Genomic DNA, 24,942 nt, shown 5'->3' with positions numbered 1-24,942 from the left:
CATAACTTCCTTGTACCTCAGTTTCAATTAGTCAACTGCATTCTTTCATTCATTCATTCAATCATATTTATTGAACACTTACTGTGCGTACTAAGCACTTGGAAAATATAAATGAGCAATAAAGTACAATATAACAAGCACTGCATTAAGCACTTGGGAGAGTACAAGATAATTAGCAGACACATTCCCTGTCCATAACAAGCTCATCTATAAAACAGGGATTCAATCCCTGTTCTCCCTCCTATGTAGACTATCAGAGCCTCATGTGGAATTGGAACTGTGCCTGACTTGATTATTTTCTATCTATCCTAGTGCTTAATACAGTGCTTGGCACATAGAAAGCGCTTAACAAATACCACAGTTATTATTGTTATTCTTACTGGTGGTGGTGGCAAAAAGCCCTCTCAATAACTAGTCCTCTGCCACCTTCCTCAAACAGAGTTGTCCACACTGCACATTTAAAAGCAAAGGTCTGTTCTTTGTATTCCACTGGATATTTAAAGCCATTCCTTGAGTGTTCAGAAATGTGTGTGTCTCTCTGTCAGCCCCCTAGGGGCTAGAGATTTCCCCAGGCAAAAGAGATTGCCAAAGTCTAATATTCTATTTTCATTTGGTCAAATTATCTGGGTCCTATTATGAAAGACGTAGATGGAAGGAACAGAAGAGGGTGCAGCTATGTTTTCCAATTCTTTTCTTGAAGCTTCAAAGAGAAAATAAGACCATGAAACATAAAAGACAAAGCTAAGAGAAAGAGCAGTTTTCTCCAAAGTCCTCACAGTAGCTAACTCCCCTTGTTTTCCTTAATGCCTGTGTCCCAATCTCAATCTCTATATTCCACCCACCTTTGAATTTCCTGAATATTAATAACCATTCATCAAAAACTTAGGATCTCAGAGGTCTCCTTGCGAGTTTCCAAAGGACTTAGACAGGAGACTGGCCAAAACAGCACAGGATCCCATTTTACCTTGATTACATCATATTCTAGAGAAATAATTTTGTGCTGTATTCTTTCACATGGCGACATTTTTTCAGCCAACTTAGGGTACAAAGCACTGCCTTGGGCATGAAAAGGGAGATGCAACTGCCAGCCTGGGATGAATTGGGGTCAGCAGTAATCAGTCTATCAGTGGTATTTATTGAGTGCTTACTACGTGCAAGAGCATTGTTCTAAGAGCTTGAGAAAGTACAGTATAATTAGCAGAAACATTCCCAGCCCATAATGAACTTACATTCTAGAGGGAGAGACAATGGCTACAACTTCTGGGGTCCCTGAAATTCTTTTCCTTTCAACGGTTTTTTCATTGAATGTTACTTTCTTCAAAAATGTTCATCAAATTATTTAAGGTGCTTTTAAATCAAATCACATTACTTCAAAAAAACCATGAACATTAGATTTCAGATGTAAAATTACTTGATAGTTTTCTTTAAATTATTTCCCAAAGGTCCCTATGTCTTTTTCCTGCTTTAATCCAGGCCTCCAAAGCAAACACATGTACATATGACAGTTACAGGCAAATCAACTTGTGAAGAAAATCCAGTTTTCCATTGAAGAGGATGACTGTGCCCCAGGGGCTTTTAATTTGAACCAGCCCACTTCAGCCCCCACAAGCCTTAGTAAGCTGAGTATCTATGGATTTGACCAGTCCTCCCAAGCTTTCTAAATTCAAAGCCAATCATAGCCATTCTGGCCATCACAAAATTCAAGATTCTACACACTCGGTCTAAGCACAGATTAAGGGGGACTTGAGCACACTTTTATTACCTGAAACTTGCTCAGTAAATACTTGGCATTTATTGAGCACTTACTGAGTGTAGAGCACTGTATTAAGCCCTTGAGCACTGTACTAAGCATTCACACTACTGGCATGGCCTGAAACCCCTTCCCCTATGAAATGTACCAGTCACAGTTTTCCACCAATCCCTCCTTCATTTAATCTTCTCCAGGAATCCTACCCCAAGTAAGGATCCTATCCATCCCAAAGCTCCTTATTGAGAGTTTATTATGTACAGAACACTGGAATAAGCACTTGGGAGAACACAAGCCAACACAATGCATATATCAGTATACAGATTGGTGATATACATTGATCTATACACATTGCTGATTTATTAAACTACATATTATCCTCTCTCATTTTATACTCTTGCCATTACAAATTACATCCTGGCTCTTCTTTCTGCTCTCACTATTAGAAAATATCTGTGTCCTCCCAACTCCCCCATTACATGCATAAGCCCCTTGGGGCAGGGAACGTTTGATCTGTAGGATCAGTAGGATCTCAATAAATACTATTGACTGATTGATTGAATGATTGATTGAGCCACCCAATTCCCTTAAGAGCTGCAGCTGTAATTTAGCGAATGATGGGTACCTACAGATATGCTGAGTTTATAGAAACTCAAACTGATTAGCAGGAGGTTCATCAGAGCTGTTGAAAAACATGCCTCTGATAAGTCACAACTTTGCCTCTGAAGTGGGTATGTGGAGAGAGAGAGAGAAACTCTCCACACTTAAATCCTTACCAAGAGCTTTAAAGCACCTGGCCCTCTCCTACCTCACCTCACCATTCTTCTACTACATGCCCACCCACACACCTAACCCCTCAAATGCCAACTTACTCACTCAATTTAGATCTCATCTATCTTGTGGCCTACCTCTCATCCAAATCCTGCCTCTGGCCTGGAACGCCCTCCCTCTTAATATTTGACAGACAATTACTCTCCCCACCTTCAAACCCTTATTGTAGGTACATCTCTTGCAAGAGGGCTTCCTTGACTAAGCTCTCCTTTGCTCTCTACCACTACCATCTGGGTCACCTTGACTTGCTCCTTTTATCCATCCCTGCTTCCATCCCCACAACACTTATGCTCTTATCTGTAATTTTATTTATATTAATGTCTGTCTTCCCCTCTACACTGTGAGCTCCTTGTGGACAGGTAATGTGTCTGTTTAATTGTTGTATTTTACTCTCCTGTGTGCTTAGTACAGTGTTCTGCACACAATAAATGCTCAATAAATATGATTGATTCAGAAGGGAGAGAGGCACACACAGATGAATTTCTCCCAAGGGCCTTGATAAAGTCAAAGATTCTTGGAGCTCACAATGGAGTAGGGCCTTTGATGGGTTGTGACCAGAGATTATCAGACCCTGGGTAAGGCACACATTCATTCATTCATTCATTCATTCATTCAATTATATTTATTGAGTGCTTACTGTGTGCAGAGCACTGTACTAAACACTTGGAAGTACAGAGCCCCTGATCACAAAAGCCAGTCCTAAATCCAGATCGAGACTCAACATGGAACCCAGTGTCGACCTTCCTGAGCCTTGGGAAAATAGCCCTCACCTCCCAGACTGGGCCCATTACAGTGGTGGCCCTGACCTACTTTCTTCCAACAGACTACTGACCCACTCCCCACAACTAATCTGTCTTTAACTCACCCTGCCCCCACAGTCTTCTTCTTTACTCTTCCCTCTGAGAATTATTTTTTTAAATTGTATTTCTTAAGCGCTTATTAAATGTCAGGTACTATACTAAGTGCTGGGGTTGATAGAAGATAATCAGGTTGGACACTGTCCATGACCCACGTAGATCTCACAGTCTAAATCCTTGAAACTGAGGCACAGAGAGGTTAGGCAACTTGCCCAAGGTCACACAGTAGACACATGGCAGAGCCAGGATTAGAACATGGATTCTCTGACTCTTTTGACTAGGCCACCCTGCTTCTCAAAGTTTTATCAGCAACTTCAAAGTCTTTCTTCCTTCACTGGAGATTGGGAAAACATCTTTCTTTCTGATTGGTCTCTTCACTTGTGGCAACCCTGAGAAAAGCTTACTCTACAGGTTCTCCATGGAGGAGTGGAGCAAGACGAGAACAAGCATACCATGCATTCCACCATGGAGGGACACATCTCTCTCCCAGCAGGACCCCTCCCATTAGTGTCAGCGCTAATCTTTCTAAAATGGAGATGGCTTTGCTTTTTCTGTCTTGAAATTGTTAAATAAGATGGAGAAATCCAGCCTTACTCTGGGGACCATCTTGCCAAAATCAGCTTTTCTGGTCATTTTACTTCAGGCCTGGTACAGCTACATTCATTCATTGTTCGTTTAATCACAACTGGAAGGGGTCTCAGTAACACTCTGCTCTCCCATGCTTCTAGCATCCAAATCCTGTGGACTGACTCAAATCCTCCCAAGCACCCCAGACCCCCAAGTCACGACACAATTCTTAATATGAGCAAACATTCCACTGAATCTTCAAGCCACTCACCCATGTCTCTGGTTCCGACACTAGCATGAGATTAAGATTCAAAAATGGGACCTGAAAAATGAGTTTGACTGTGAGACCCATGAGGTTCACAGACTGATTCTCACTGTATTATCTTGTATCTACTCCAGTGCTTAGTACAGTGTTTGGTATTAACAAATAGTACAATTTTTATTACTATTGCTGTTGTTGTTTTAAGAGAGTCCACACCTTGAAAAACATATTCCAAGTAGTGGAGAAAGAGAAGTGAACAGCCCAGTCCTTGCCCTTTCCCTTACTTGGAAATGTCTTTAGGTCAATGCCAAAAGCTCCACACTTTGAACAATGCTTGGTACATAATAAGCACTTAACTAGTACCATAATTATTATTTGAAGGCCTTAGAAGAAGAATTCCTTGCTCCCCAAGCCCTAACACCCTCCCTCCCCAGCCTCCCTCACCCTCTACCCCTCACACACTGCCAGAGAAAACCCAGGAGTTGATTAACAAATTCTAAGTTTAATCAAGGTCACTTTCCTGGAACAGTGGACTTTGATTTGATAGATGGAATGGTGAACAGGGAGATGATTCTGATCACGAAGTCTAACTGGGGGATCAAACTAAATCTAGAATCACTATTATTCACCCTGGGGTTCACTCATCAGCAATTCATTACAAAATGGAATGGAGTTTTACAAGACCATGAATCTTATTAACTTTGAACCATTTTTCTTCTTGGTGGAGAAATGTGGGATGGTTTTATGCTGCTCAAATCACAGAGCTAGAAGGAACCTTAAGTGCTCTGCTTACTGAACATAGTAAGCACTCAAATACGATTGAGTGAATGAATGCCCATTTGTGCAGTCCCCGTCCTTTTCTGACTAAACCATCCAAAACAGATGAGTGTCTAAGCAAACCCTAGGAAGGAAATATATTGTCCAGTCTTGGAAAGTCAGTCTCTTTCCTTCTCCTTTCCCCCCTTTTCTCAGCTAACTTGAGTGATATACTGGCAGTAGCAGGTTGTTATTTTTGGGGGGTCCTGGTGGGCTGGTTGGAGGAGGAGTTATGGTATTTGTTAAGTCTTTACTATGTGACAGGCACTGTATCTACCCTGTATCTTCCCTGGGGTAGATACAAACTCATCAGATTAGACACAGTCCGTGTCCCACAGGGGGCTCACAGTCTTAATCCACATTTTGCAGCGTGGCTCAGTGGAAAGAGCCCGGACTATGGAGTCAGAGGTCACTGGTTCAAATCCTAGCCCCGCCAATTGCCTGCTGTGTGACCTTGGGCAAGTCACTTAACTTCTCTGTGCCTCAGTTCCTTCATCTGTAAAATGGGGGTTAAGACTGTGAGCCCCCCGTGGGATAGCCTGATCACCTTGTAACCTTCCCAGCGCTTCAACAGTGCTTTGCACATAGTGCTTAATAAATGTCATTATTATTATTATTATTATTATTATTATTATTATTATTATTATTTTGCAAATGTGTTTTCAATGGGGTTTTTTTTGTAGGCTATTTTAAATAATTTTTTAAAAAATACCAAAAGCCAAAGATTGGGGAACAGACCTGGCTAACTGGGCAATGCACTGTATTAAGCACTTGGGAAAGGAAAAAAGAAGCACGAGACTAAACTTCAACCCTCAAGAAATCTTCCAATCAAAGGGAGAAGAGAGACACAAGTTTATTTATAGTTAGGAGGAGAAGGGGAATGGAAAGATAGATGAGGATAAACAATTGCCAAAATAGCACAGTCCACAAACCTATATTCAGACGTGCTATCAATTGCTGCAAAAAAAAAAAAAAACTGCAGTTGGAGGTTGGGAGGATATCACCCGTTACAAGAAATACCCATGGAGAACTCGTGATTTTCCTCAGTGTCACTAATGGACTCAACACATTTGGTAGAAAACAAACCAGCAACTTCTGAATTTGGAGGAAAAAAACAAACAACCCAATGAAGGAAGGTTGGCTTTCTTCTCTACTGCCATTTTGTTCCCTTTGCACTTCACCATAGTCACTGAATAAGATCCCATTTCTAAACAACTCAGGGTGTATATTGCAGGTTTCTTTGAGTCTTCTGCTGGATTCTTCACTGAGCGATAGGATAGGCCTAAGTTAATAATAGCATCTGTTCCTCTATTCCTTCAATATGTTTTCTCAAGCAATTACTTTGTGCAAAGCACTGTACTAAGGGGCTGGGAAAAACACAAAGATAATAACAATAATAATAATAATAACAATAATGGCATTTGTTGAGCACTTACTATGTGCCAAGGACTGTTCTAAGCAGTGGGGTAGATACAAGGTAATTAGGTTGTCCCACAAGGTGCTTAATCCCCATTTTACAGATGAGGTAATTGAGGCATAGAGAAGTTATGAGACTTACCCAAAGTGACATAGCTGACAAGTGGCAGAGCCAGAATTAGAACCCATGACCTGTGACTCCCAAGCCCGTCCTCTCTCCCCTAAGCCACGTTGCTTCTCGTGAGAATGTCTTGAGATGAGAATTAGACACAGTCCCTTCCCCTGTAGGGGCTCTCAATCTAAAAATGAGTAGGGGTAAGCATTAGTCACAGACAGCATAAGTAAAGACAAAACAATAAAAACACAAAACAACGAGTTATTTATTGAGCACCTACTAAGTGCAATGCATTGGGTTAAGCCCTTGACAGTGAACAAGAGAAGCAGTATCTATGAGTACTATGAGAATGACATAGTGCCCTCTGAAGAGATGGTGGAATAGGAAGCTGTGGATTAGGATTGTTTCAGGTCCATCAGGGATAGCTCTTTGTAGGCAGGGTACGTATCTACTGACCCTATTGTATTCACCCAAGAGCTTATTACAATGCTTTGCACACAGTAAATACTCAATAAATACAATTTATTGAATCATCGATTGCCTTCCCGTCTTCCAAGACACTACATGATAGTGTAGTCGACCAGCCCAACCCTGCATGACACTTCTCTGACACTATTTCTCCCATCTCAACTCTTCCCAGTTATAAACTGACAGGTCTTAACTAATAAGAGTATAAACATTTCTAAACAGGGGAAAATATGAAATTATGCTAGTCTTACTTTCTCTTCAACACCTGGGATTCCTGTTAAACAGATAACAGTTAAGGTTTTACAGGAAGTGTTAGAGGGTCAGAGAAGAAATAATTGGAGATCTCCCAATCCAAACCAACATCAAAACCATTACTCCACAAAAAAAATGTTCATTTGCCCCTGGAAGTCAATCTGTGGCTCCATAACTTCCTCATGGCATTCCTCACTTCTGTGTTCCTCAGAGGGTAGATCAAAGGGTTTAACAAGGGAGTAATGGTTGTGTAGATTACTGACGCTGATTTATCCACAGAGAAGGTGATCTGGGGCCGGGTGTATATGAAAATACAGAGGCCGTAGAATAAGGTGACCACAAGAATGTGGAGGCTGCAGGTGGACAGGGCTTTGTGTCTCCCTTCAACCCCCTTAGACCTCTGTGAGTACAAGACGACCATGTAGGAAGCCACGGGCATTACAAAACTCATGGTACATATGGCTCAACTATTAGAAACAAAAAGAGCAGGTTTACAAAGTAAGCGTCAGTGCAGGCGAGTTTCCTCAAGGGTTGCAAATCACAAAAAAAAAATGATTGATCACATCAGAGGCACAGAAGGGTAAACTCAGAGTGAGTAAAAGCTGGGTAGAAGAATGCAGAAAAGACCCAAACAGGGCTAATCCCACCAAGATGCTGTAGACATGCCTGTTCATGATGGCTGTGTAATGCAGGAGTTTGCAGATGGCCACATAGCGATCTTGCGACATCATAATGAGGATCAGTGTTTCCAAGCAGCCGAAGAAATGGAGGGCAAAGATCTGGGTCATACAGTCATTGAAGGAGATGGTCTTCTTCTCAAAGAGGGTGATGATGAGCAATTTTGGGGTCGTGGTGGTGGAAAAACAGGCATCAGAGAAGGACAAACAGGTCAGAAAGAAGTACATATGAGATTCAAGAGTCTGACTGGTTTTGATGGTTACTATAATGAGTAGGTTCCCAAACATAGTTGCAACGTAGAGAATTATGAAGACTGCAAAAATAATTTTCTGCTCTGTTGGATCATCTGTCAGCCCCAATAAAATTAATTCTGTCACTGTTTTTAATCACCCCGATTTCTGTGCTCAGGGAATGCACCCAAATGAGAAATTCTTCACCTACAAAAACATTCATTCATTCATCACTCAATCGTATTTATTGAGCGGTTACTGTGTGCAGAGGACTGTGCTAAGCGCTTGGGAAGTACAAGTTGGCCACATATAGAGACGGTCCCTACAGAATACGGGAATGAAAATGTGTACAGATTGTGGTAACATGAGAAAAGGTGTGGCCTAATGGAAAGAGCACAGGCCAGGGAGTCAGAGAACCTGGGTTCTAATCCCATCTCTGCCACTTGTCTAATGTGTGACCTTGGGCAAGTCACTTAACTTTTTTGTGCCTCAGTTACCTCATCTGTAAAATGGCGATTAAGACTGTGCATGCCATGTGGTACAGTATGATTACCTTGTATCTATCCCTTGTTTAGAACAGTGCTTGGCACATAGTAAGCACTTAACACCATAATACCATAATTACTATTATTATTCTCTGTGCTTCAGTTACCTCATCTGTAAAATGATGGTGAAGGCTGTGAGCCTTAGGTTGGACACAGTGAGCCCTATGTTTTACATTGGCTGTGTCCAACCTCATTAGCTTGTATCTACCCCAAGACTTACTGCAATGTCTGGCACATAGTAAACATTTGACAAATACCATTAAAAATAGGTAGCATAATAATAACAATTACAATTATTACTACAGGTTGATTGTATCATACTAATCAGCCAATCAATTTAAAAAGAAATCTAAGTTCAATGCATATCAATTGCTACCAGAAAAGAAGCAGCGTGGCTCAGTGGAAAGAGCACAGGCTTTGGAGTCAGAGGTCATGGGTTCGAATCCCAGCTCCACCACATGTCTGCTTTGTGACCTTGGGCTAGTCACTTAACTTCTCTGAACCTCAGTTACCTCATCTGTAAAATGGGGATTAGGACTGTGAGCCCCACGTGGGGCAACGTGATCATCTTGTATCCCCCAGCGCTTAGAACAGTGCTCTGCACATAGTAAGTGCTTAACAGATGCCATTATTATTATTATCATTGGTAAGCACTGTACTAAGCACTGGGGTAGATACAAGAGAATCAGATCCCACGTGAGGTCCACAGTCTAAGTAGGAGGTAGAACAAGTACCAAATCCCCATTTTGCAGATGAGGGAACTGAGTCCCAGAGAAGTTATGTGATTGTCCCAAGGTCACACAGTAGGTAAGTGGTGGAATCGGGCTAAGAACCCAGGTCCTCTGACTCCCAGGCTCATGCTCTTTCCACAAGTCCATGCTGTTGCCTTCTCATAGAATGGAAAATGATAATAATAATAATAATGGCATTTATTAAGCGCTTACTATGTGCAAAGCACTGTTCTAAGCACTGGGGAGGTTACAAGGTGATCAGTTTGTCCCACGGGGGGCTCACAGTCTTAATCCCCATTTTACAGATGAGGTAACTGAGGCCCAGAGAAGTTAAGTGACTTACCCAAAGTCACACAGCTGACAATTGGCAGAGCCGGGATTTGAAACCATGACCTCTGACTCCAAAGCCCGTGTTCTTTCCACTTAGCCACGCTACTTGATTAGAGTCATGATTTGACTGTTGTGAAGGGTCGAAAAGGTATCTGACTTTGGCACTATTTGTTCCGGGTTGACCCTTGGAAAGGGCCTGGAATATTTGGTTCTGATGTCTTTGCAGATTTTCCTCATTTGTGACGCTCTGTATTTACCTAAAGAAACCAACATCCATAATGATTGAGTGAGGAATTCTAAATTATTGAATTTTGGCCACCTCATTAGCCTCATTTTGCATGTTTCTATCATAGCTTTATATCTCACCGTGGTGGGAGGGTGAAACAGCCAGAATCAGCAGAATGTTTGCTGGGTCAATTCCATCACTATTGAAGGGTTGTCACCAGAGAAGAATTTAATTAACTTGTACCTACCCCAGCACTTAGAATAGTGTTTGTCATATAGTAAACACTTAGCAAACACCATGAAAAGGGGGCATCTTATGTGGTGGACAGGCTCAGTAGGAATTCTGAAAATCCCTGGCCATCTGGGTAGAGAAACCTGAAGAAGCTCCTGTGATGGATGCACTGGAAAATTCCATGGTGTTCTGTGGTGCTAACATAGTAAGCACTTAACAAATATCACTATTATTATTATTATTAGGGCAGAGATAAATTCTCACCATTTCACTTCTTAAGTTTGCCTTTTACCCAATTCCTGCTCAATTTTAGAGTGGGGGGAATGACTAGTCTCTGTTGTAATAACATTTCTTAAAAAGCATTCCTCACTTCCTTATGTGTCTTCTAACATGAAACCCTCCTACATATCTATAAAATGGGAACAAAGTATACAGTCACCCTGAATAAAAAGAATCTAGAAGAGCCAAACACTCTGAAGAAATTTTTTTATGGTATTTTTTTGAGAGCTTACTTTTTGCCAGGGTAATACAATCTTATCAAGTTGGGCATAGTCTACATCTCAGATGGGTTCACAGTTTTAATCCCCATTTTACAGATGAGGTAATTGAAGCACAGAGAAGTTAAGTTAATTTCCCAAAGTCACACAGCAGACAAGTGACAGAGCAGAAATTAGAATCCAGGTCCTTCTGACTCCCATGCACGTGCCCTATCCACTAGGCAACATAGCTTCTCCTATCTCAATTTAGTAACTATGTTCCTGTGTTCCCAGTGGTCAGTTGTTTTTGGTTAACAATGTCTTCACAATACATTTACACTTTTATATGGACAAAGGATTTGGGAGGCTTAAGAGCAAGTACGTCTTAGTGTTTTCTCATCATAACTGCCATAAAGAAATGAGCTTTTCTTCTTTCTTCATAGGAGATAGTTTGGGGAACAGAGTAGGAATGCTAAAAAGAAGGGAGGGCTTGTGAGAAGAAGTGCCTACCTTTGGGAAGTTGCAGACTCTGGTCCATTCACCGAGACTGGAGGATGCTGGAACAGGAAAACCTTTTAAATCAGCTATTTTAGTACTAGCCTTTAATGACTAGACACCTAACTAACACTGATTGGGAGCTGAACTGTGTACAACAGCAGCATGCAATTCATAGGAAGGATGTGCTGGTTTAAGAAAAAGGAAGGTAGCTTTTGAGTGGGAAGCATTAAAGTGCTTTCTTTTCTAGACTTAAGCTCATTGTGGGCAGGGAACATGTCCACCAACTCAGGTGTACTCTCCCAAATATAGTATAGTATAGTATTCTACATACAGTAAAAGCTCAATATATATCAGTGATTGTTGATTGATTAATTTTCTGAAAGAATGGGAATGGCCAAGATGATCTCCAAATCTCCTTTTTGGATTTGGACTCTCTACCTCTTACCCAGAACAGGACAACCCTGTGTATTTTCAAATAATTATATCCTGAATTTTAGTCCACATTTTACCACAGAATTCTGGTATAGAAACTACTTTCATTTTCTCTGCTGGAGCAGAACAATCAGAGTGAGTCAATGAGAAGCAGCCCAGCCTAGTTGAAAGAGAATGGGCCTGGGAGTCAGAGGTCCTGGGTTCTAACCCCTGGCTCTGCCGCTTGTCTGTGGGATGACCTTGGGCAAGTCACTTCACTTCTCTATGCCTTAGTTCCTTCATCTGAAAAATGTAGATTAAGACTGTAAACTCCAAGTGAGACATGAACTGTGTCCAATCTGATTATTTTACACACTTACTTAAGACAGTGTCTGGCACAAAATAAACCTTTAACAAATACCATAGAAATTTTTTTCAATAAGTGGCAACATTTATACACTCTGAAAGGTGTTGGGTCCTCGACAGCTTCAGGATCCAGAACAAAAGGGACACAGTGAAAAGACAAAATAATAATAATGGTATTTGTTAAGTGCTTACTATTTGCCATTCACTGTTCTAAGCCCTGGGATAGATACAAGGTTATCAGGTTGTCCCACTTGCAGCTCACAGTCTTAATCCCTATTTTACAGATGAGGAAACTAAGGTACAGAGAAGTTAAGTGACTTGCCCAAAGTCACACAGCTGATAAGGGGCAAGCCAGGATTATAACATTCGACCTCTGACTCACAAGGCCATGCTTTTGCCACAAGATCACTTGGTCCTATGTGGGGCTTGCCATCTCAAGTAGGAAGGAGAACACGTATTGAATGCCCATTTTTCAGAAGAGGGAACTGAAGTGCAGAAAAGGTTAATGACTTACCCAAGGTCACACAGCAGGTATGTGGAGAAACCAGAATCATCCAGATGGAGATGTACTGAAGGCAGGAAGAAATACACGCCTGGAGGGATGGGGAGAGAGCAGGGGCAGAGATGTAGATTTGGGTGTCATCATTGTAGAGATGATAGTTGAAGCCGTGGGAGCAAATGAGTTCACTAAGGGAGTGAGTGTAGATAGGGAACAGAAGGGGACCAAGTACTGACCCTTGAGGAACCCCTACAGTAAGGGGATGGGAAGGGGAGGGGGAGGAGGAGCCCGCACAGGAGACTGAGAATGAATGGCCGGAGAAATAAGAGGAGAACCAGGAAAGGAGTCTGTGAAGCCACGGTTGGATAGCATGTTGAGGAGAAGGGGGTGAACCACTGTGTCAAAAGCAGCTGAGAGGTCTAGGAGGATTAGGTTAGAGTGCTTTCTATTTGCCATGTACTGTTCAAATCATTGGGGAAGATACAAGCAAATTGGCTTGGACATAGTCCCTGTCCCTAGTGGGGCTCACAGTCTCAATCCCCATTGTACAGATGAGGTAACTGTTTTACAGATGAAGTAATGGTATATTAGAGCCGGCCTTGGCTATGTCCATTCAGACAATTATTAGTAATATTCACACTTTAACAATAGATGACAAGATCAAAGTTGGTGTTTGCATTGCATTGATTTGACAAAGAAAAAAATTGTGAGTTGTGTTTGAGAAATAAAAACCAAACATAAGCCAATATTCAAATTTTGCATTTTATGCATTCTGAAAGTGATTATGTCCTGTGTCTGAGTTGGCTTTTCTTCCCAGCTCTGACTCTCTCAGGTACTGCACAACTTCAGATTGTAAAGCACCAGTCCACCTTCAGGTTACAAAGTCAATATCAACACTCAATTCAGGCACTGACTTCAAAGAATGCTATGTGCTAAGTGGGCCTAAAGAGACAGCTATTTCTGCAGAGGTCTGATCAGAACTTGGTACATCTCCCTGCCCTCAGAAAACAGGAGGAAGCTTACCCTGCCATTTGGAGTCAAAACTCGGCTATCATGGCAAACTCAGTCTGCTTTTTGTCACCATCAGCTCTCTAACCATCTCCTCACAACAGATATTTTATCTTATTCAAAGTTCAGAGACCTAGTTAAGTACCAATTTTCACTCTCTCAAAGGAATAACTTATCTCTCCTGTTAGAACATTTGCCAAAGTATATCTACACTGGGCTTTGTTTTGGTCATGTGTTGGAGGAAAAGTTTATGTCCCTCCTGAATCTGTCCCTTTTATGACTTGCTACTAACTAGACCTTAATTTGTCCGGGAGGAGAATTGAAGCATTAAATGTCAAAACCTCTCCTTTTTTGGAAGCAGCAACCTGAGAGGAGGTGGGGCTTAGGATTAAGGTGGAAAGGGATGGGGATGATAGACTTTCACAGGCAAAACTCATGCCCAGAAGGGCAGATCTTCTAGACTGGAAGTTCGTGTCTTCCAACCCTGTTGTATTGTACTCTCCCAAGACCGTAATACAGTGCTCTGCAAAGAGTAAGCATTCAATAAATATCATTGATTGACTCAAAATAACAAAAATAATCATTTGGAAAATTCTGTTTAAAAAGGCAGTTATTATGAAAGTGGATATTTGAATGTTTTTAACATTCATTTTTAACATTTAATTAGCTCAGGACACTTATTCTCAGTACTTTTTTGAGAGGCATTCATTGATTCAATCGTATTTATTGAGTGCTTACAGTGTGCAGAGCACTGTACTAAGTGCTTGGGAAGTACAGTCGGCAACATATGGAGATGGTCCCTACCCAACAATGGGCTCACAGTCTAGAAGGGGGAGACAGACAACAAAACAAAACATATAGAGAGTTGTCAAAATAATCAGAACAAATAGAATTAAAGCTATATGCATATCATTAACACAATAAATAGAATAATAAATATATACAAGTAAAATAGAGTAATAAATCTGTATAAATATATACAAATGCTGTGGGGAGGGGAAAGGGGTAGGGTTGGGCGGTTGGGGAGGAGGAGAGGAGAAAGGGGGCTCAGTCTGGGAAAGCCTCCTGGAGGAAGTCAGCTCTCAGTAGGGTATCGAAAGGAGGAAGAGAGATAGCTTAGCAGATGTGTGGAGGGAGGGCATTCCAGGCCAGGGGAAGGACGTGGGCCGGGGGTCGACGGCGGGGTAGGTGAGAACAAGGCACAGTGAGGAGGTTAGTGGCAGAGGAGCAGAGGTGTAGACTGGGCTGTAGAAAGAGAAAAAGGAGGTGAGGTAAGAAGGGGCTAGGTGATGGAGAGCCTTGAAGCTGAGAGTGAGGAGTTTTTGCTTGATTCGTAGATTGGCAGGCAGCCACTGGAGATTTTTGAGGAGGGGAGTAACATGCCCAGAGCGTTTCTACACAAAGATGATCCGGGCAGCAGAGTGAAATATAGACTGAAGTGGGGAGAGACAGGAGGATGGGAGATAACAACTCAACAACAACTCTCTCCTCGACCCCCTCCAGTCTGGCTTCCGTCCCCTACATTCCACGGAAACTGCCCTCTCAAAGGTCACCAATGACCTCCTGCTTGCCAAATCCAATGGCTCCTACTCTGTCCTAATCCTTCTCGACCTCTCAGCAGCCTTCGACACTGTGGACCACCCCCTTCTTCTCAACACGCTATCTGACCTTGGCTTCACAGACTCCGTCCTCTCCTGGTTCTCCTCGTACCTTTCCGGTCGTTCTTTCTCAGTCTCTTTTGCAGGCTCCTCCTCCCCCTCCCATTCTCTCACTGTGGGGGTTCCCCAAGGTTCAGTGCTTGGTCCCCTTCTGTTCTCGATCTACACGCACTCCCTTGGTGACCTCATTCGCTCCCACGGCTTCAACTATCATCTCTACGCTGATGACACCCAGATCTACATCTCTGCCCCTGCTCTCTCCCCCTCTCTCCAGGCTCGCATCTCCTCCTGCCTTCAGGACATCTCCATTTGGATGTCTGCCCGCCACCTAAAGCTCAACATGTCGAAGACTGAACTCCTTGTCTTCCCTCCCAAACCTTGCCCTCTCCCTAACTTTCCCATCTCTGTTGACGGCACTACCATCCTTCCCATCTCACAAGCCCGCAACCTTGGTGTCATCCTCGACTCCGGTCTCTTATTCACCCCTCACATCCAAGCCGTGACCAAAACCTGCCAGTCTCAGTTCCACAACATTGCCAAGATCCGCCCTTTCCTCTCCATCCCAACCGCTACCCTGCTCATTCAAGCTCTCATCCTATCCCGTCTGGACTACTGCATCAGCCTTCTCTCTGATCTCCCATTCTCGTGTCTCTCTCCAATTCAATCCATACTTCATGCTGCTACCCGGATTATCTTTGTCCAGAAACGCTCTGGGCATATCACTCCCCTCCTCAAAAATCTCCAGTGGCTACCAATCAATCTGCGCATCAGGCAGAAACTCCTCACCCTGGGCTTCAAGGTTCTCCATCACCTCGCCCCTCCTACCTCACCTCCCTTCTCTCCTTCTACAGCCCAGTCCACACCCTCCACTCCTCCACCACTGATCTCCTCATCGTACCTCACTCTCGCCTGTCCCGCCATCGACCCCCGGCCCACATCATCCCCCGGGCCTGGAATGCCCTCCCTCTGCCCATCTGCCAAGCTAGCTCTCTACTTCCCTTCAAGGCCCTGCTGAAAGCTCACCTCCTCCAGGAGACCTTCCCAGACTGAGCCCCTTCCTTCCTCTCCCCCCTTCCCCCCTCCATCTCCCCCATCTTACCTCCTTCCCTTCCCCACAGCACCTGTATATATGTATATATGTTTGTACATATTTATTACTCTATTTATTTATTTATTTATTTTATTTGTACATATCTATTCTATTTATTTTATTTTGTTAGTATGTTTGGTTTTGTTCTCTGTCTCCCCCTTTTAGACTGTGAGCCCACTGTTGGGTAGGGACTGTCTCTATATGTTGCCAATTTGTACTTCCCAAGCGCTTAGTACAGTGCTCTGCACATAGTAAGAGCTCAATAAATACGATTGATGATGATGATGATGATGAGATAAGAGAGGAGGCTGATGCAGTAACCCAGACGGGATAGGATGAGAGATTGAACCAGCAAGGTAGCAGTTTGGATGAAGAGGAAAGGGCAGATCTTGGCGATATTATGTAGGTGAGACCAGCAGATTTTGGGGACGGATTGGATGTGTGGGGTGAATGAGAGAGTGGAGTCGAGGATGACACCAATGTTGTGGGCTTGTGAGATGGGAAGGACGGTAGTGGCATCCACAGTGACGGGAAAGGCAGGGAGAGGACAGGGTTTGGGAGGGAAGATAAGGAGTTCAGTCTTGGCAGAGCTTGATCACCACTCTCTCCAATTTACCAGGAACTTGAGCAAGGTTCTGACACTAGTCCCATGAAACAAAAGTTCAAGTTTCCTCTCTGGTAAATTATCCTTCTTTCTGTTCTCTTTCATATTCAAGAAAAAAATATATATATATATACATATGTATATATATATATATATATATGTATAGTTGTCTTTCATACTCAAAGGCCATTATGATTATGAGCTGCTGGAAGTAAGAGAGGAATTTATCCAGCCATTTTTCCTGTATGTAATGCCACTGTCTAGAGAAACACACAACAGAATCGCAATTGGGATTGCAGAATCCTAACAGCTTTACAGCTGATGACTTAGCCTCTGATGGGATATGGCTGGGATCAATATTCAAGTGATAGTGATAGCCAAGTAAACACAAAGGACAGAAATGTCCAAGAATTTTCTCGTGTCAATGCATAAGGAGAGTGGAGGAGAAAGTCACTCATTCATTCATTTGTACTTATTGAGCACTTACTGTGTGCAGAGCACCATTCTAAGCACTTGGGAGAAACACAATATAACAATGTCTCCCATATGCACTTCCACAGTTTGCACAATAAAGGAGCTAAACTACAAATAATTGATCCACAAGCTTCCTTGGAGGATTTGCCCAAAAAGCAGGGACATTGCTCCTTCATGGAATGCACCAAACAGCAGTGACTCAGATATAATTCCTTAATTGTGTTTCTGTCAGTCACTTGCTAGCTAGAGCTTAAGTTACTTAGCTTACTAGCAAGTATAGCTAGGAAGTCACTGACTTAATATATGCCAAGCACTGTTCTAAATGCTGAGTTAATCAATCACAAGTTAATCAAGATAATTTGGTTGTTATCGATTTTGCTCCAAGAAGGGATGCTGGTGGAAGAGCTCAAGGAAATAGATGTGGCTTTACGGTAACAAGTCGGCAACATATAGAAATGGTCCCTAACCAACAACGGAATCACAACCTCTAGTGCTAGAAATCCTTTCTTCCAATCCTGAGAAGCTTTCAGAAAATTATTTTCACTTCTAGGGAGAACTCCATTAACATCCAAGAGTCTGGTGAAGACCATATCTCTAATGGCACCAAATCTTCTTTCTGATGAAGGTTTGCAAAGAAAAATGACTAGAGTGGATTTTACTTGGAACAAACATGGATGTCCCCATTTGGAGGATTTGAACTGATCTTGGGAAATTTCACTTCTGTTTTCTTGAAGAGCACTTTAGAGAAAATGTTCACTAGGAGGTGAACACCATGATATGAATGAACTTAATCCATTATGAACAATAACAACAACAGAGTTTCATCATTCTTGCAGTGCTATTTCTCCACTGATTGAATTCACTGAGGAGTTTCTCAGTGCCCAGGAAATTTGCTACCTTCTATACCATCCTGATATGGTCTGTAACATCTGCAGAGATTCTTCAAGGATGAATGCATCCATAGGCCAGGCAGATGTGAAATAAGCAACAAGTTATTTGGTTAGGGATATGTGCCCGATTTTGGCCTGTTACCTCCTTACAGGAGTTCTGATTGGGCAAAATATTTCATATTTCCTAACTAGGCATTTGAAGGTGAACTAAACTGGCCCCGATAAAGCAACAGCAGCTGAACTTTCACTACTTCATTCAATGGTATTTAATGAGCAGTTACTGTGTGCAAAGCACTGTACTAAGCACATGGGAGAGCACCATACAACAACTGACACATTCCCTAACAATAACAAGTTCACAGTCTAGAGAGAACCGAAGGAATAGCTTTGATATCTCCATAGCAGTGAAGCCCGGTATTTATTCAATCAATTAATTAATAGCATTTCCTGAGTATCTGCTGTATATAGAGCAATCAATGTCATATTTATTGAGAATTAACTTTGGCCAGCACACTGTGCTAAGCACCTAGGAGAGTACAATACAGTTGGTTGACATGATCCCTGACCTCAAGGAGCTTGCAATAGAGTGGGGGAGATAAACATTAAAATAAATTACAGGTAAGGGAAGCAACTGAGTAAAAGGATATATATTTAAGTGTCATGGATGTGTGAGTACAAAGCATTGTACTAAGCATTTGGGATAGTAAAATAATTATAAGAATTATACTTACTAGGGTGCCAAGCACCATACTAAAAACTGGAGTAGATGCAATCAATAAATCAACCAATCAGTAGTATTTATGGAGTGCTGACTGTGTACAGGGCACTTTACTAAGTGACTTGGAGAGTACAGTGCACCTATATAACAGACACATTCCCTGTGAATACTGAGCATACAGTCTAGAGGGGGAGACAGACATTAATATGAATAAATAAATTACAGATATGTACATAAATGCAGTGGGGTTGGGTTGGGGGATGAATGAGGGGACCAAGTCAAGAGGGAAATAAGAGTTTAGTCAGGGAAGGCCTCTGGGAGGAGATGTGCCTTCAATAAGGCTTTGAAAGTGGGGAGAGTAAATGTCTGTTGGATAGGAAGAGGGAGGGCATTCCAGGCCAGAAGTAGGACAAGATGATGATGATGATGATGGTATTTGTTAAATACTTACTATGTGCCAAGCAGTGTTCTATATGCTGGGGTAGATACAAGGTAATCAGGTTGTCCCACATGGGGCTCACAGTCTTAATCCCCATTTTATAGATGAGGTAACTGAGGCACAGAGAAGTTAAGTGGCTTGCCATAGCGAGGACATGGGTGAGGGGTTGGCATTGAGATAGATGAGATCGAGGTAGAAAGAGAAAGTTGACGTTAGAGGAACAAAGTGTGTGGGGTGGGTTGTAGTAGGAGCGTAGCAAGGTGAGGTAGGAAAGAGCAAGGTGATCATGTACTCTAAAGCCAACGGTAAGGAGATTCTGCTTTACAGTACCACAATGTAAGCAGATCTGACAGTTGCAGTCCTATATGGGGCTCCCAGTCTAAGAGAGAAGGAGGACAGGGATCTTATTCCCATTTTTACAGATGGGGAAACTGAAGCACAGAGAAGTTAAGTGGGAAGCAACGTAGCCCAGAGGAAAAAGCACGGGCCTGGGAGTCAGATGAACTGGGTTCTAATCCTGGCTCTTCCGCTTCTTTGCTGTGTAACCTTGGATAAGTCATTGAACTTTTCTGTATCTCAGTTACCCCACCTGTAAAATTGGATCAAATCCTACCCCCTCCCACTTAGACTATGAGCTCTATGTGGGATGTGGACAGAATCCAGTGCTCAATATGGTGCCCAGAGCTTAGTACAGTGTCCAGCACTTAGTACAGTACCTGGCACATAGTAAGCACTTAACAAATAGAATAATTATTGTAATCTTGTATCCACCCATTGCTTAGTACAATGCTTGGCACATAGTAAGTGCTTAATAAGTACCACAAAAAATAGTGACTTGCCCAAGGTAACACAGTAAGTGGAAGAGGGGTTTAAAACTCTTTTCCCTTGACCCCAAGACCAATACACTTTCTTCTAGGTCATGCATGCTGCGTCTCATATAAAATGAAAATACCTGATACCTGCCTTCAAGGAGCTTACAATTTAAATTACAGATGAGACCAAGTAATAGTGTATATAAGATTTGAGATACTGCCCAAGGTAATATCTCACTTAGAAAAATAAGTGATAATAATAATAATGATGATGGCATTTATTAAGTGCTTACTATGTTCAAAGCACTGTTCTAAGTGCTGGAGAGGTTACAAGGTGATCAGGTTGTCCCACGGGTGGCTCACAGTCTTAATACCCATTTTACAGATTAGGGAACTGAGGAACAGAGAAGTTAAGTGACTTGCCCAAAATCACACAGCTGACAATTGGCAGAGCCGGGATTTGAACCAATGACCTCTGACTCCAAAGCCCGTGCTCTTTCCACTGAGCCACGCACAGGGTATCCCTTGCTCTGACAGGGCTACAGAAGGTGGACATCAAACCATCTGGACAATTTAGCTAACATTTTTGGTAATTTATGAGATTGCTAAACTAAATTTGGATTGGATTTGGAGAAGTAACATGGCCTAGTCGAAAGACCACAGGTCTGGGAGTCAGATGACATGAGTTCTAATCCTGATTCTACCTGCCCACAAGAAGCTTACAGACTGAAGGGGGAGGCAGACATTAAAATAAATGGTAGATGAATATGCACATAAGTGCTCTGGGGCTGGGGTGAACGTCAAAGTGTTTAAAGGGTAGAGACCCAAGTGCAGGTAATGCAGAAGAGAGGGAAAATTAGAGAAGTGAGTTCACAGTAAAAGCCTCATGGAGGATACCTGATTTTAGAAGGCTTTGAAGATGGGGAGAGTAGTGCTCTCAGGAACAAGAACAGTCACAACAAGAAACATACCTGGGACTTTACTCCTCTCCTTCCAGGCATAGGTTTCTATTAAATCCCCTCGTGGGCTTCTGTTTGCCAGACGAAAACATACGGAAATGTGTAGGACTCATCCTTTAAAGCATTGCCCTTGACCCTCCCCACTTCCTACTCTCCCTCTTTAACAAATAATTATCAACTCCTTAGATTCCTTGTATCCTGTATCCTGCAACCTTTCTCTAAAATTTTCAATGCCCACCCACTTTTTACATCAATCAATCAATGCATTGAATATCTACTGTCCTGGTTCTCCTGGTTCTCATCTCTCTAGCTGCTCAGTCTCAGTCTGTTTCCCAGGATCCTCCTCTGTCTCACATCCCCTAACTGTGCGGAGTCCCTCAAGGTTCTGTTCTAGGTCCCCTTCTATTCTCCATCTACATCCACTCCCACTCATTCGCTCCCATGGCTCCAACTACCTACCATCTCTACGATAATGATTCCCAAATCAATACCTCCAACCCAGATCACTCTCCTCTGCAGTCTCATATTTCCACCTGCCTTCAAGAGAACTCTACTTAGATGTAACACCGACACCTCAAACGTAGCATGTCCTAAACAGCACTCTCTTATCTTCCCACCCAAACTCTGTCCTGCCCATGACTTTCCCATCACTGCACACAGCACCACCATCCTTCCTGTCTCACAAGCTCATAACCTTGGTGTTATCCGAGACTCAACTCTCTCATTCAACTCACATATTCAATCTGTCACTAAATCCTCTAAATCCAACCTTTACAACATCGCTAAAATCTGCCTTTTCCTCTCCATCCAAACTGCTACCATGTTAATCGAAGCACTATCCTATCCTATCTTGATCACTGTATTCATCTCCTTGCTAACCTCCCTGCCTCCCATCTCTCTCCTCTCTAATCCATACTTCATTCTGCTGCCCAGATTATTGTTCTGCAAAAACATTTAGTCTATGATTCCCCACTCCTTACCATCATCTTTAATCACCTTGCTCCCTCCTATCTTACCTTCCTCCTCCCTACTATAACCCAGCCCAGACACTTCACTCCTCTAATGCCAACCTACTCACTGTACCTTGATCTCAGCTACCTCATTGCCGACCTATTGCCCATATTCTGCCTCTGTCCTGGATGCCGTCCCTCTTCATATCCAACAGACAATCACTTTCTCCACCTTCAAAGCCTCGTTGAAGGCACATCTTCAAGAGGATTTTCCTGAATAAGCCCTGATTTCCTCCTCTAACACTCCCTTCTGTGTCACCTTTGCATTTGGATTCGCATCACTCCCTCAGCCTCACAGCACTTATGTACATACCCATAATTTATTTATTCATATTGTCTGTTCCTCTAGCCTGTAAGCTTATTGTGGGTAGGGAATGTATCTATTAACTCTGTCATATTGTGCTCTTCCAGGCCCTTAGTACAGTAGTCTGCACAAAGCAAACCCTTAATAAATGTGGTTGATTGATCGATTGGTTACTGTGTGCAGAGCATTGCACTGAGTGCTTGGGAGAATTAAAATATGGGCAGTATTTCTGAACGGCCACATATAAATGCAGTGAAAAAGGCATTTTGAGCACCTGTTTACATCTGAGATTTCCAATAGAAACATATAACTGTTCCCTGTATTCATAACTGGTTTCAGGTTTGGGACAAATTAAGTCAATTCCTAATTTTATTCACAGTTTTGTGGAGCTTATTGGTGCACTAAGTATGTGGTTTTCCAATTAGCTGCCTTGATATAAGCATATGAAGGAGAAACGGACATTCATATGGACTTTACAGTCTCCAGCCATGATCATCATTAGAGAAAAATGCTGGCCAATAAGAGTTAAAATAAAATTCCTTTCAATGAAATGAATAAAAAGTCACTGAAGTAATGATCAGCCAAAATGGAAGAAATATATTTGTTAAATATGTAATATTAAAGTGGATAATTTCCTGTGATTTTTGCAGTATTGTCCCCCAACCTCAATAGCTCATTTGATAAACTACTTTAGCTAGTACCTCGCAAGATAGTCCCTCTCAGAGACACACTCATGGATTGACAGTTGCATCAGTCGCTTTCATCTTCTATCCATATTTCACTCTGAGCCCAGCATCATTTTTATTGCATTTCTTAAATGCTTACGATGTGTGAGGCACTATACTAAGTGCTGGGGTAGAAACATGCTAATAAGGTTGGGTACAGTTTATGACCCACAATGGGCTCTCAACCTTAACCCCTTTTTACAGATGAGGTAACTGAGGCATAAAGAAGTGAAGTGATTTTCCCAAGGTGACACAGCAAGCTAAGGGCAGGGCAGGGATTAGAACGCAGGTCCTTCTAACGCCCAGACCCGTGCTCTATCCATCAGGCCACACTGGTTCTCTAAAATGTTGATCTTTCTAATATGTTGTTCTGCCACACCTCTCCAATCCTCAAAAACCTCCAATGGTTCTCCAGGCCTCTCCGCATCAAGTAGGAACTCCTAATCACTGGTTTTAAAACACTCAATAAACTGACCTTCCCACTTATTCATTCATTTTTCCCACATCACCCAACTAGGACTCTTTGCTCCTTCCAGACGATGATTCATTCTTGTCTCTTGCGCTAGAGATCACTTTCTCATGTTTTTCTCTCTACCTGGAACTCTGTCCCTCTGCAAATCCTACAGAACCTCTTCACCAACTTCCTCAAACTCACCAATTTCAAAGTGCTACTGAAATCACATTTCCGACAAAGAGACCTACTCTAATTAATGATTTCCTCTACTCAGGCTATATTTCCTTCAGTTGACATCTCAGCACTTTAATGCCATCTGAGTACCTAACAAACTCAAGCTACTATAACACTTATGTCCATATCTTATATAATCATTTATTCAAACATTAATTCATGTACACCTCCCCTTTTCCTCTTTCCTCCTCTCTCCACATTATTTCAATATCTCTTTCTCCTGATAAAATGCAAGCTCCTTAAGAGCAAGGACCATGTCCACTAATTCGATTGTACTCTCCCAAGTGCTTAGTACAGTGCTCTGTACACAATAGGCGCTCAGTAAATTGATCAATTTACAGTATCCTGATTTCTCCAAGATGAAAACAAAGTGTGACTTTTTGCTTGGGAAGAGTGATCAGAACCTACCCAAACACTCACATTTTGTGCCTTTGCATATGTGGATTTCTTCCTCTTTACCCTGTTCATCCAACTCCAGCAATGGCTTGCTCCAATTACAGTGTCCTTGAGGTAGAACAGGTAGAAGCCTAAAGTGGTTACGTGAAAGGAACTGGTGGCCACTCCATTGCAGCCACAACTATATTTCCCAGCTTTGTTTCCTTACCCCCGCCAAAGTTACAAACTACTAGAACCTAGAAAAGCATCAGATCTGAGATTCCATAAGAACCCAAATGGCTTCTGGATAAACCTAAAATAGGCCTGAGATCTCTTTTCTTGGAGTAAAATCCGGATTTCGAGCAGCAATGAATTTTAGCCCAATTTCCTTTCATTGCCAATCTTTCTCTGCAATATTAGCTCAAGATCCTCCTCTCAGAACATCTAGATCCTTTATGAAGGAGGACTTCTAAGTGCACTAAAAACTTGGTGAATTTTGCAAGTCAATCAGAAAGAATATATTTTGCTGGGACTGTGACAAACATCTCTACCTGACTCGATTTGTCCATCCTTGCTCTAGGTCTGCCCTGAAGCAGATTCATTAGGTAGACTGTTCCTCCTCTCACTTTTAAACTG

General features: G+C 42.3%; 1 pseudogene; it reads right to left on the bottom strand.

Moving 5' to 3' along the window:
- Nucleotides 1-614: 614 nt before the first annotated feature.
- On the bottom strand, nt 615-24,875 carry LOC119921326 (annotated as a pseudogene).
- Between the last annotated feature and the right edge of the window lie 67 nt (nt 24,876-24,942).

This window comes from Tachyglossus aculeatus, assembly GCF_015852505.1.
Source record: "Tachyglossus aculeatus isolate mTacAcu1 chromosome 12 unlocalized genomic scaffold, mTacAcu1.pri SUPER_6_unloc_2, whole genome shotgun sequence".
NCBI lineage: Eukaryota > Metazoa > Chordata > Mammalia > Monotremata > Tachyglossidae > Tachyglossus > Tachyglossus aculeatus.
This window is presented reverse-complemented; position numbering and strand designations above follow the sequence as displayed.